Source organism: Apis dorsata, unplaced genomic scaffold (genome assembly GCF_000469605.1).
Source record: "Apis dorsata unplaced genomic scaffold, Apis dorsata 1.3 scaffold_220, whole genome shotgun sequence".
NCBI classification, from domain to species: Eukaryota; Metazoa; Arthropoda; class Insecta; order Hymenoptera; family Apidae; genus Apis; species Apis dorsata.
The window spans coordinates 90,590-101,257 of record NW_006263502.1 but is presented as its reverse complement, the minus strand read 5'-3'; the positions used below and the strand labels follow the sequence as shown (position 1 = coordinate 101,257).

Sequence of the window (10,668 nt, the reverse complement as noted above, 5' to 3'; positions counted from 1 at the left end):
TTTTTTTTTTTTTTTTTTTTTTCTAAGTATCCAAATATCTCATGGTATCTTAGATTAGATAGAATTTTCTGAGTCTTGATCGTCTTCACTGAAGATAGGAAGAATTTTCTTTTTTTTTTTGGGAGGATGAGATAACGAGAAGTTTTATGGTGGATGGAGATTGGAAGAGATTGGAAGAGGTCAATTTTTTAAGTTATTTTGAACATTTGGAGATTGAGGGTAAATGGATGGAGTTCAAGGGTTTGTAAGTTTCAGATTACACGCCTAATTATTCATGAAATGTATCGTGATTCGATTAGAGATGTGGATATATTTGTTGGAAAGTTAAGTGCAAATAGGAGATATAAAAAATATTGCTATTTGGTAAGGATGAAACGTATCCATATTTAATTAAAGTTTCATTTTTTGTAAAATTTATTTGTGTTCGCTTTTAATTCTAATGTCTAAATTGAATAAGTTGATTACAAATATGGAGATGGAACGAAGTACAAAGTTTTTATTAATTGATTATAATGATGAAAAAAAAAATTATTGCAGAAATAAAATTAAAATAAAAAAAAGATATAGAAATTATTCAAAAATATCTTACACATTTTCATATATTTTACATATATCTGTATGTAAAAAAAACTAGAGATTGATAAAAGATATATTTTAAAAAAAAGACTATTTCTCTGATTATACTCGAGTAGAAATTTATTCCTATGATTGGCCAACTCCTATCAGTATTTTTAGTAAATGTACAACCAAAAGAAGATCCTGTTATCTCGCTTATCTTTGGGACCAAAAGGGATCTAATTATGCGGCCATAATTTTCGGAATCAAATTCCATGACCCCTCCTTGTGACTTCATAGAATCGTAGTATATTTCTTGTTTTTCCAAGGAATCTCATAAAAATCTAAAAATACTCTAAAATGATCTTTAAATGAATATCTCGGGAATAAGGTATTATAGCCTTATTTTCCCTCTGTGCAACGAAGCTATAAATCAAATAACGTGGTATAGCACTTTCCAATTATAGATCATGAAATTTATTTCTTATGATAATGCTCTCCTAAAATACTTTATTGGCGCCTTTTGATCTAATTTTATTTATCTAAGGAAAAAAAAAAATACACATCTGTTGTTCGAAAAAATGCAAAAGTAGATAAGATTGGTAATTGGAAAAATTGAAAAAGTGTTCTAATCTCATTTATGATAAATTTAACTAATAAGATTTATTCGAATTTTCGAACTTCCTACGATTCTATCTTTATCCAATTTATCAATTATATCCATTTTTTCAAATGATATAAAAAAAAATTGTCAACAAATATAATATAATTTTCGTTATACAAATTAATAATTACGATATCTATCGTTATCGAATATCAATTTGTATCGTTGAAAGACGGATCATGCTTATTGAAATGAAAAAAAAAAATCTTATTAATTAAGTGCATCTTTTATATATATAATCAATTTGAAAATCGTTCAACTGTCAAAAACTTGGAATTAATCATTTGAAATAAAACATTACTCAATTTTTAGATCAATAAGAGACATATGTGCAAAAGATTTTAAGGACTCGCGGATTCATAATAGTTTTTCCGCGAAAGAATCGAAAATATACTGAGGAATGACGTGACGGCATTAAAAACGACTATAAAGCCGATTTACAAGCTCGTAACTTAAAATATTAAAACGATTATAAAATTAAAACGAGCAGAGAGTTAGTAAAAATAGTATTTTATGGCTACATGATTCTTTGTATGATTCGTTAAAAGATTTATCTTATTTAACTTCTAAATATATATTGAAAAGTGATTTATCGATTTCTTTCATTTTAAAAATAAAATTTATTTTATTATATTTTTTTCTTTGTGTCTTTCTTGATTATAATCACATACAATATATAAATGTATGTGATAAAAATACGATGAGATCATTTTTGTTTTTGTTTGATTGCTAACTAAATTTTATATTACATAACTGAAAGAAATACATCGAAATTCATTTTTTATAAATAAATAATGTTTCGAAAACTCCATTCCGTTCCTTAAATTGAATTTGTCTTTGGTATTATATAAAATTATGATGGTAATATTTAATAATCAATACGACTTTAAAGCACTTTAACGATCATGTAGCATATAATGATAATTAAAATGATACACAGTACTTTTACAATTTTTAAATAATAATTTAAAGATTTGACTTTTAAAGAATTATGAAAAAAATAGAAAATTGTAAAAAATATTTACAAATACTCCACAAAATTTCTACTTATATTTACCTTAATTATGAAAGAAGTAAAAGAAATATGTTTACAAAATCTGCACTCATCGATATCAATTTCTGATAAAAAAAATTATATACGATGGAATTGCAAGCGATAATCTTCTTGCTGTGACATATTGCACGTGATTTATTGAGATATTGATAATCCACGATCGAAATTAATAAACAAACGATTGTTTGTTTCGTGATTTCGCGAAAAAAAGTCACGTTTTCCGGTAAAAAAAAAGTCAATCTTGCATTTAATTTCGTCTGTTGTTATTCGTTTGCATATCTTGCAGCGATAAAACGAACTATATTCTTCCCAGAATCTTCTTCCGTCCAGATATCGAATGTGCTTAAAAGAATGTGCTTAATATCTACTGCATAATGTGATGCATAATTTAAGAAACATAAGTTAAATTACATAATTATTACGTAATACCTGCGAAAAATCTTAGTAAAATTTAATCTCAAGTAAGATTCGAAATTAAAAATGTTTTTATTACAACATTAATCCTTTTGTTGCTGCAAATGAATATGATCTTTCATCATGAATTTCAGCATAATTGGTTTTTGCACAAAAATCAATGTCTCATTTGTTTTATTTTCAATTTTATTTTATTTTATTTTCAATTTCTCTTTGCGATTTTTAATCATGATTAAAGTAACACTACCAATCCAATTGGCATTGTATGAATTGCATTTCATACAATTGTTATTGTTTAACGAGGAATAAAACATTCAACTAAATTCAAATCAAACAAGCTAACCAGCTTAAAGTTTCGTCAGCAAGTTATTTTAACTTAATTAAACATCAACAACAGTTCATAAATTATCCTTCAGCTATCTCTGCAAATACATTTCCCAACATTTCAACCTAACTTCCTTCAGTCAACAAGGTAGCTATGTTGAAACAACGATCGTTTGTTATTAATCAAGAATCCTAATCGTGCCTTAAGATAGACAGACACGATGAATAAAATTAAATATCAATAAAAAAGAATCATTATGCTCTCTCGAACAGTAAAACAGTTATTATATATACTCTCAAGTACGAAAATAGAACAAACTATAAATCATTTAATTTTAAAAAATTTTACAAATACAAACAAAGTAAAAATTCTTAGCAACAAACTTAAAATAAACTTTATTGATAGATACGAATGTTATTTTTAAAAAAAAATACACTTATAAGGATTTATAACAATAAATATACCATTTTTCCACTGAACACCTGTTACACCAGCACTTACCTCGTGCCAATCACGATCCAATTATTATAAACAACGATCCGTAATTATCGATCGAGAATCTACACATACCCATACAGTTGGATATTCTCCATGACCTGACACGATTCTCCACCAAACGATAGAGAAAGGATATTGTTGACCAGGGGTGACGGTGTCTACCAACGAACCTCTCTCCTGTCTATTAATACACGGCTCGCTCGTAAAAAACCCATTACCCGTTCGAGAATAATTGCGACAATAAAGATTGAAGTTTCAATTATAACGCGGCCGCCCATTAACGACCGGTTTTTAACGCTGGCGAGCGCACTCTCGCCTCTTCGCCACTCCATTCTCTCCTCTCGCTCCTTTCAATTGATTGACCTCTGAACCGATGTGAACGTTCCAAGATAGCGCGGGGCCCGTTCTGCGCCCTCTCTGTCCCTCTTTCCACGGGAAAGAACGGAGCCACGATGTGTCATGCACCTTATTGAATATCTCTCGTGTTTGTCCGCGGCCATTACGTATACACGATCTCGTCTTTTATATGCGCGTTACAATAATAATTGTTGGACGGTCGCGGGGTAAAGTTTCATGTTTAAATATAGAACAATAAGAGAACGAAAACGCGTGGATGCGGACGGGACAGCGTAATATTCCGAATATTTAGTCGAACGCCGCGGAAAAAGTCGGAGATTGATAAGGAGGAAGAGTCGAGAGATAATGATGGCTGGTGGGGACTCTGAGTCTGATGGAACTTCGTGGTGGTTCGTTGCGATGGAAGAGATTTTTTTTTTTGCATTTTTTCTTTTTGTGGATATCGATTTGTTTGAAATCCGTGGACAGATGAATTATCTTCAGATAGTTCATTGATGCTTACGTTTTATTAACGATACGTGTTTATGCATTACATAATTAATTGAATTTACTTCCTTAATTATTAATCCATGAAATTTTGTACGATTATGAGTGAATTTCTGAAGGATGTGAAAGTATTATTACTCTCTCACTAGAATATACTTTACAATCTTTTGAAGATTAAAATGAAGATAGTGTAAATGTTAAAATCACTTTGCAATTAATAAAAGCATAATCCATTCTTTCGTCTTATAGATATACATCTAGAAAAGAGTTAAAAGGTTATTCGTAAATAAAGAATGTTTTTCGCCGATGTGTATGTTTTACAGTCAATCGAAAAATTCTCATGGGATTGTATAACTCGTGTAATTGCACGCGGCACGCGCATGTTTCACGGAGCAACGTTCAGGGTGTGTTGTTCACGAATCGGTTACGACAATTGTGTAACCGATGTTTTTCCTCCGAAGTGCTGTTTGGGTTCGACTCGATATGTTTACTTGAAGATACTCTTTAACAATGGCGATTAGGAAGCGATACATTTCAATACGAGAAGAATTTTCTTTTTTTTTTGAAAATAATTGATACTTCTCGATGAGTTCTTTTAGATAAGGATAGTTTTTATTTATTCTTTCTTAATGATAGAGTTATACATTTAATAATTGATTTTGTTGTATATTATTCTTCCGATCGAATGATAAATTAGAGTTATTTAAAAAGCCATCAAAGAGTTTAAACATGATTTGAATGTTTTAAAGGGGTTATAATTTTTAGGATATAATTCTTCTATAAAGATTTTCTCCTCTTTGTGAAAACAGCTTTTCTTTTTTCTTTTAAAGTCGTAGAAATCAAATCGATTCGTTTCATTTTAAAAAATTTCTAATCTCCTTCTGATAAACGCATTAATCTTTCAGAAACTAAATCGTATTTTCTTAGAGGAGTAACAGAGCTCAAGATAGAGTTACTCATCGTCCGTTTATAGAATTCAATTTATCCTGTTCGATTCGGTGACTAGTCGGCGCATGATCGTTTCTCGATACAAGTAGCATTCCTCGATACAAATTGCCTAGGGGACGGCAGCCTCAAGTATAAAAATACAATTATGCATGCAATCTGCGAAGACGGTTGTTTTGCTGATTTACGCCGTCGAGGTCCAAGTTCAGACGCCACGATCGACCTGGCTGCGCCGTTGGGACTGGCTGGTGTCGACGACATCCTTATCGTTGTGCCGATCGGAAAACATCCACGTCGACTACTCACTCATTTATAGACACGTACCACTTAGGTGAGCGTGTCATTAGAAACCCGATAATTTAACATTTTCAAATACTTTATATTTCACAAGGCAAATTTTATTAATTAATTTTATAAAGTAAAACTTTCAATGTTTCAAATTGATCAATTCAAGTTAAAATTGATAAGCTTTAGATGAAATTTATTTTAGAATTTTAATTGCTCAATATTTTTTAAATTTATTATAGAACTGTAATAAAAATCATTCAACTTGATCAATTTAAATTAATCAATATATATCAAATATGAAAATTCACTTATACTATATACTATAACATAAGCAGTAAACGATCTTTCTATATCTATAATAATTCAATAATTAAGAATTTCGAGTCACTTACTTTCATAATACGATATCTCGAAAAATAAAAGAAACATTAACCAAGAAGATGGGATATTCTCTTTAAATTATCAGGCCATCGTTTATCCATACGATATTCTAAAAAAGCATTCCATTGTTTGGTTCAGCGTAGTCAGATCTGAACACCAATTACACAAGCAAGGGTTAAGGAACCGGAGACCCGGAGGTCTGAGGTGTCGCGACCGATTATTTCGGCGGTTCAAGGGCCTTAAATGAGAAAAAGAGAAAAGTTAGAGAGGCGGTGGATTCGCGTGTCTGCCAATTATTACCGGTAATCACGGTAATGGCGTGTGTCAATCGGGCAGAAGAGCGGCTTCGTCACCCGGCTCTCGACGATAGCAGAGGTCAATCCGGCTTGTACTAATGGCTTGCAACACCAGGGATGCGTGCATGAGCAAGGTGCATGATCAGTCAACGACAATGAGGTAAGTACGTATGGTAACACCGATTAAGATGATCCTCGCCGGAGACCTACTTCTTTCACGTGTTCCTCGGCTCTCTCTCGCACGTGCACTCTCCGCGATCAACCCCGCACCCATCCGCGCCAATCCAATTCAGGAAGTTTAGATTGTCGGAGCCAATTTGGTCGCGTGCAGTTCAGCCGCGTATAAGCATTAGTCAGGATTAGTTTCGATTCGAGTGACTTGATTTCTTTTTTTTTTTTTTTTTTTGTTTAAAGCGGGCGTCGAGATAAAAATTGAAGATTCGGTATTGTTTTGTTTTAATTTTATCATTGGATCGGTATGATTTTGATCGAAATTGAGAAAAATTGGAGAAAACAATTCGACAAGAACAGATAAAAATTTGGAAGAAAGATACATATGTTATTGTGATTGGATATATTGATCGAGTAACTTGATTAATTTGGACGACGATTTTTTGGACTTTCGTTTGATGTGAGGATTTTTGCGTTAAGGAATTTGGAATTTTGGAATTTTGAAACTTTTGGAAAATTTGGACGTAGCGATTTCGAGCGTTCCATTTATTTCACATTGTATCTCTATGGAATTTTAGAAATTCGATGGGCCATTTATTGTGCAATCGACTTTCTTTTTTTTTCTTTCATTTTGTTGTTTCGCGATATTCCTTTGAAGAATATTTTGGGAAGAGCAGACGCATATTTTATGAATAGAATTTTTGAAATTTTCAATTCTTTGCTATTTCATAATATTCGATTACTTTTAGAAAATAAATAAATTCTTTTGTTTAGAAACTATATTTTGGAAAGAATATTTTTTAAAAAATTTGTATTTTTTTTTTAAATATTTTCAAAACGTATTTGAGGACAAATTGTGCAGAGATTATGATGCCAATATTTTTAATAAATTATAGGCTCTTATGATAGGCGATCAAATGATTTACGATCGAAATACAGATGAGACTGAACCACTTATTCTTAAATCCATTAAAGGCGAGCAATTTGGCAAGATATCAGACAGAAAATTATTCCAAACTGTACATTAAGACTAATTATATATTGAATTAGATGGAATTACAATGTAATAATCAACGTATTAGATTAACATGAAACAGATTCCTTGGAAATTATTTGAAATATAATTTCAAATCGAAATTATTATTTTATCTCATAAATGTTTATCAAAAAGTATTCATACAATGCCAATTTTTCAAATTCAACATAAAGAAATAAAGAAATTATTTTATTATATCGAAATAATGAATTAACATTTCGATATGAATCTCGAATCAAAATTTAATTTCTTTTTTTAAAGAATAATATGTAATACAATACAAAAATAAATATCCTTTATATTCTCTTATAAAATTAATGGTGCTTAATATCAATTTTCGAATAATTAATTTTCACAAATCTGATACGAATTAGAAGCGAAGGGAGAGTGTTCTAAATGTCGGTCGGAAAACAATTATGTCAATTACGGCCAGAGGTACAATCATGTTTGATCATTTAACCGAACGAGGCATTAGGCGAATTAGATCACTAAGCTGAATTATTTTCGCCAATCATTCCGCTCTCGGTCCGCTCGAGTTCCGTCCCATTCGATTAGTGTAAACCCTACTATTAACCTGTTGAGTCTGCCCTATCGTAAATGCCGCGTGTTAAACGCTCGCTCTGGTTCACCGTGATTGCCCTCCTAAATAAAGAAGTGATATTACAGTGGCATGGGTGAGCTGTTCTCGTTGAACGTTCGATGGAATTGTTATTGTAAAAATGATCTATTTGTTTTTTTGGATTCGTTTCATTTTTATCCATCATCATTGTATCTCTTTTATAATTTTTTTTTTTATTTCACATTGCTAAAATGTAACGTTAGAATTATTTTAGATTTTAGAAAGTATTGATTAAAATAGGTAGGTAGCATGTTTTTATTAAGTTTTCGGATTTATTAGATATTTTATTTCATATTAGAAAGTATTATTGGAACATTTATTTTATATGTTAAAAAACATTATTGGTTATTAATGTTTATGTTATTTTAGAAAGTATTAGAAAGTGAATTCTTGTTTGATTAAAAGATATTCTTGAAACTTTTCTTTCTTCAACGATTACTATTTTTTTTTTTTTTTTGTAACACGAAATCTCAAAATACATATTATATAAACTTATACATACAGATTGGATAGATTCTATCGAGATTAAATTTTATTATTCCGTAACCACATGGTAATAATTATTCTTAGAAAGAACATAAGAATTATGCACTTATAAAAATTTGCATCGATAAAGAAATGATTTATTAAAGAACTTTCATGTCGTTTACATCATCAAATTTTTATTTCACAACAATTTCTAACTTTCCATTAAAAAAAGAAACAAGTACCATTGTGCTGAATTATTTTTATTAAAATAAAATTTGTTCAAGCATTATTATATCAATTTTCAACTACGTCGATTAAAAAGAAAGAAACAATTCGTTATCAATGAATCTTTTCGAAACATCAAAAATCTGTTTCTATCTGAAAAAAATCATCTTGCCAAAAACGAGAAAACGATACATCTCTCATTTTATATTTATCTTTCATCGTTTCGAAGAAAAAAAGTCCTTCAGCACAGTACAACAAGTAGTTACGCACGATGATTATTCCCACACGTGTCAAGATTGACGTCATTGATCTCACGACATGTGCGACAGTTGAGAACACGCTTGCAGGTCGTTGACGACGATGACGACCGGTCCGTGACTTTTGTGCCGCGGCACGAGCGTCAACATGGCGTTTATCATCGGGAAACGATATAGCGAGCGCAAGATGGCGATTGTGACCGTTTGCACTCGTGCGTTCGAGCCAACGGAGGCAATCATCCGAAGTTTACCCTACATATTCAATTTAGATCGTTAGTTCGCGCTGGATTGCGCGTTTATTGCATGCATTACGATTTTATTACACAGGAGGGAGAGGAGTCTTTCCTATGGTGTATATACTCGACGCGGAATGAAAATGTTGTGCGGGTGTTTTGCACTTTTGGAAATTAATTTTTAATTTTTCGACATTTTGCTTTGAAAACTTTTTATTTCGTTTAGATATTCGATATTTCTAAATAATAAATGAAAAATCTTTTACTTCTTTCAGATTTTGATATATATAGATAATGAATGTTTGTGCAAATTAATATTTTTGAGAACTAGGAGAAATTAATGGAAATTTATTTAATTTTATATACATATTTGAATGTTATTATTTTTTTAATATCATTCATCGATGAATATTGGATCTTGTTTTGGTCGAAAAAAAAAAAATTTGAAAATTTTGAAAAATTTCGATTGTTTGAGAAGATTTAAAATTTTTGGGAATAATTTAATCTCGTTACGAATTTATTTAAAAAAATAATAAGGAACCATTAATGTTGTTAAGGCTTATTATTCGGCGAACCTTGTACTTGTTTACAATTCTTCTTTACAATCGTGTTGCGTCCCATTTGTTACTGATATTTTTCACATCCTCTGGATCAAGGCCGATGAATTGAAACGCAGAAAGAATAACTAGGAAAGAATTTTATATGAAAGAGAAGTAAATATTTCTCATCAAATCGTAAACTTGCTTAGAGAACTTCAATCCTTATCCAATAGTACTTCTTCTAATGTTATCTAGAATCCATAATAATCAATCCTCGTCACTAAACTTCACACTCAGAACATTCAAATATTCCACGATTTATCTAAATTATAAATAGACCTCAAACAAACTAGATCTCATCTACTATGTATATTCACTGCTTAAATCGTTTACATTAATTTACAACTCATAATTAAAAAAATATAAAACTCATAATTAAAAAAAAAAAAAAAAAAAAAAAATACAAATAAAGCCATCAAAACATTATTTCTCAATGAATTCAACACACAAATACTTATCTAGCCCTAAATGTATATACTATTTACTAAAACCATATTTCCAAAACCCCAATGCGTATATCACACACGCAACACTAAACAATATTCCAATATATACACTCTGTTGAAACATTATTCTTAAATATTCGTTCAAAGTCAAAATTGAAAGAAATCCAAATGTAAATAAAATCGACGCGAGTATTCGTATTATCCAGTAGTAGAGCCAAGTGGCTGGTCAGCCCGAAATTACATACGCACCTCGATCTTCACTCCTCATCGATTCTCACATGTGATAAAATGGCTGCTTCGAAGCGCTCACTTCCCTCCTCGTGATTCGTGCATACACAAACAGATCCTCCA

General features: G+C 30.8%; 1 long non-coding RNA gene across 1 annotated transcript; it reads right to left on the bottom strand.

Moving 5' to 3' along the window:
* Positions 1–9,815: 9,815 nt before the first annotated feature.
* On the bottom strand, positions 9,816–10,668 carry LOC116185582. Its single transcript, XR_004150435.1, has 2 exons — positions 10,567–10,668; positions 9,816–10,062 (listed from the first exon to the last, which is right to left on the bottom strand). It is a non-coding gene; the product is annotated as an uncharacterized LOC116185582 (long non-coding RNA).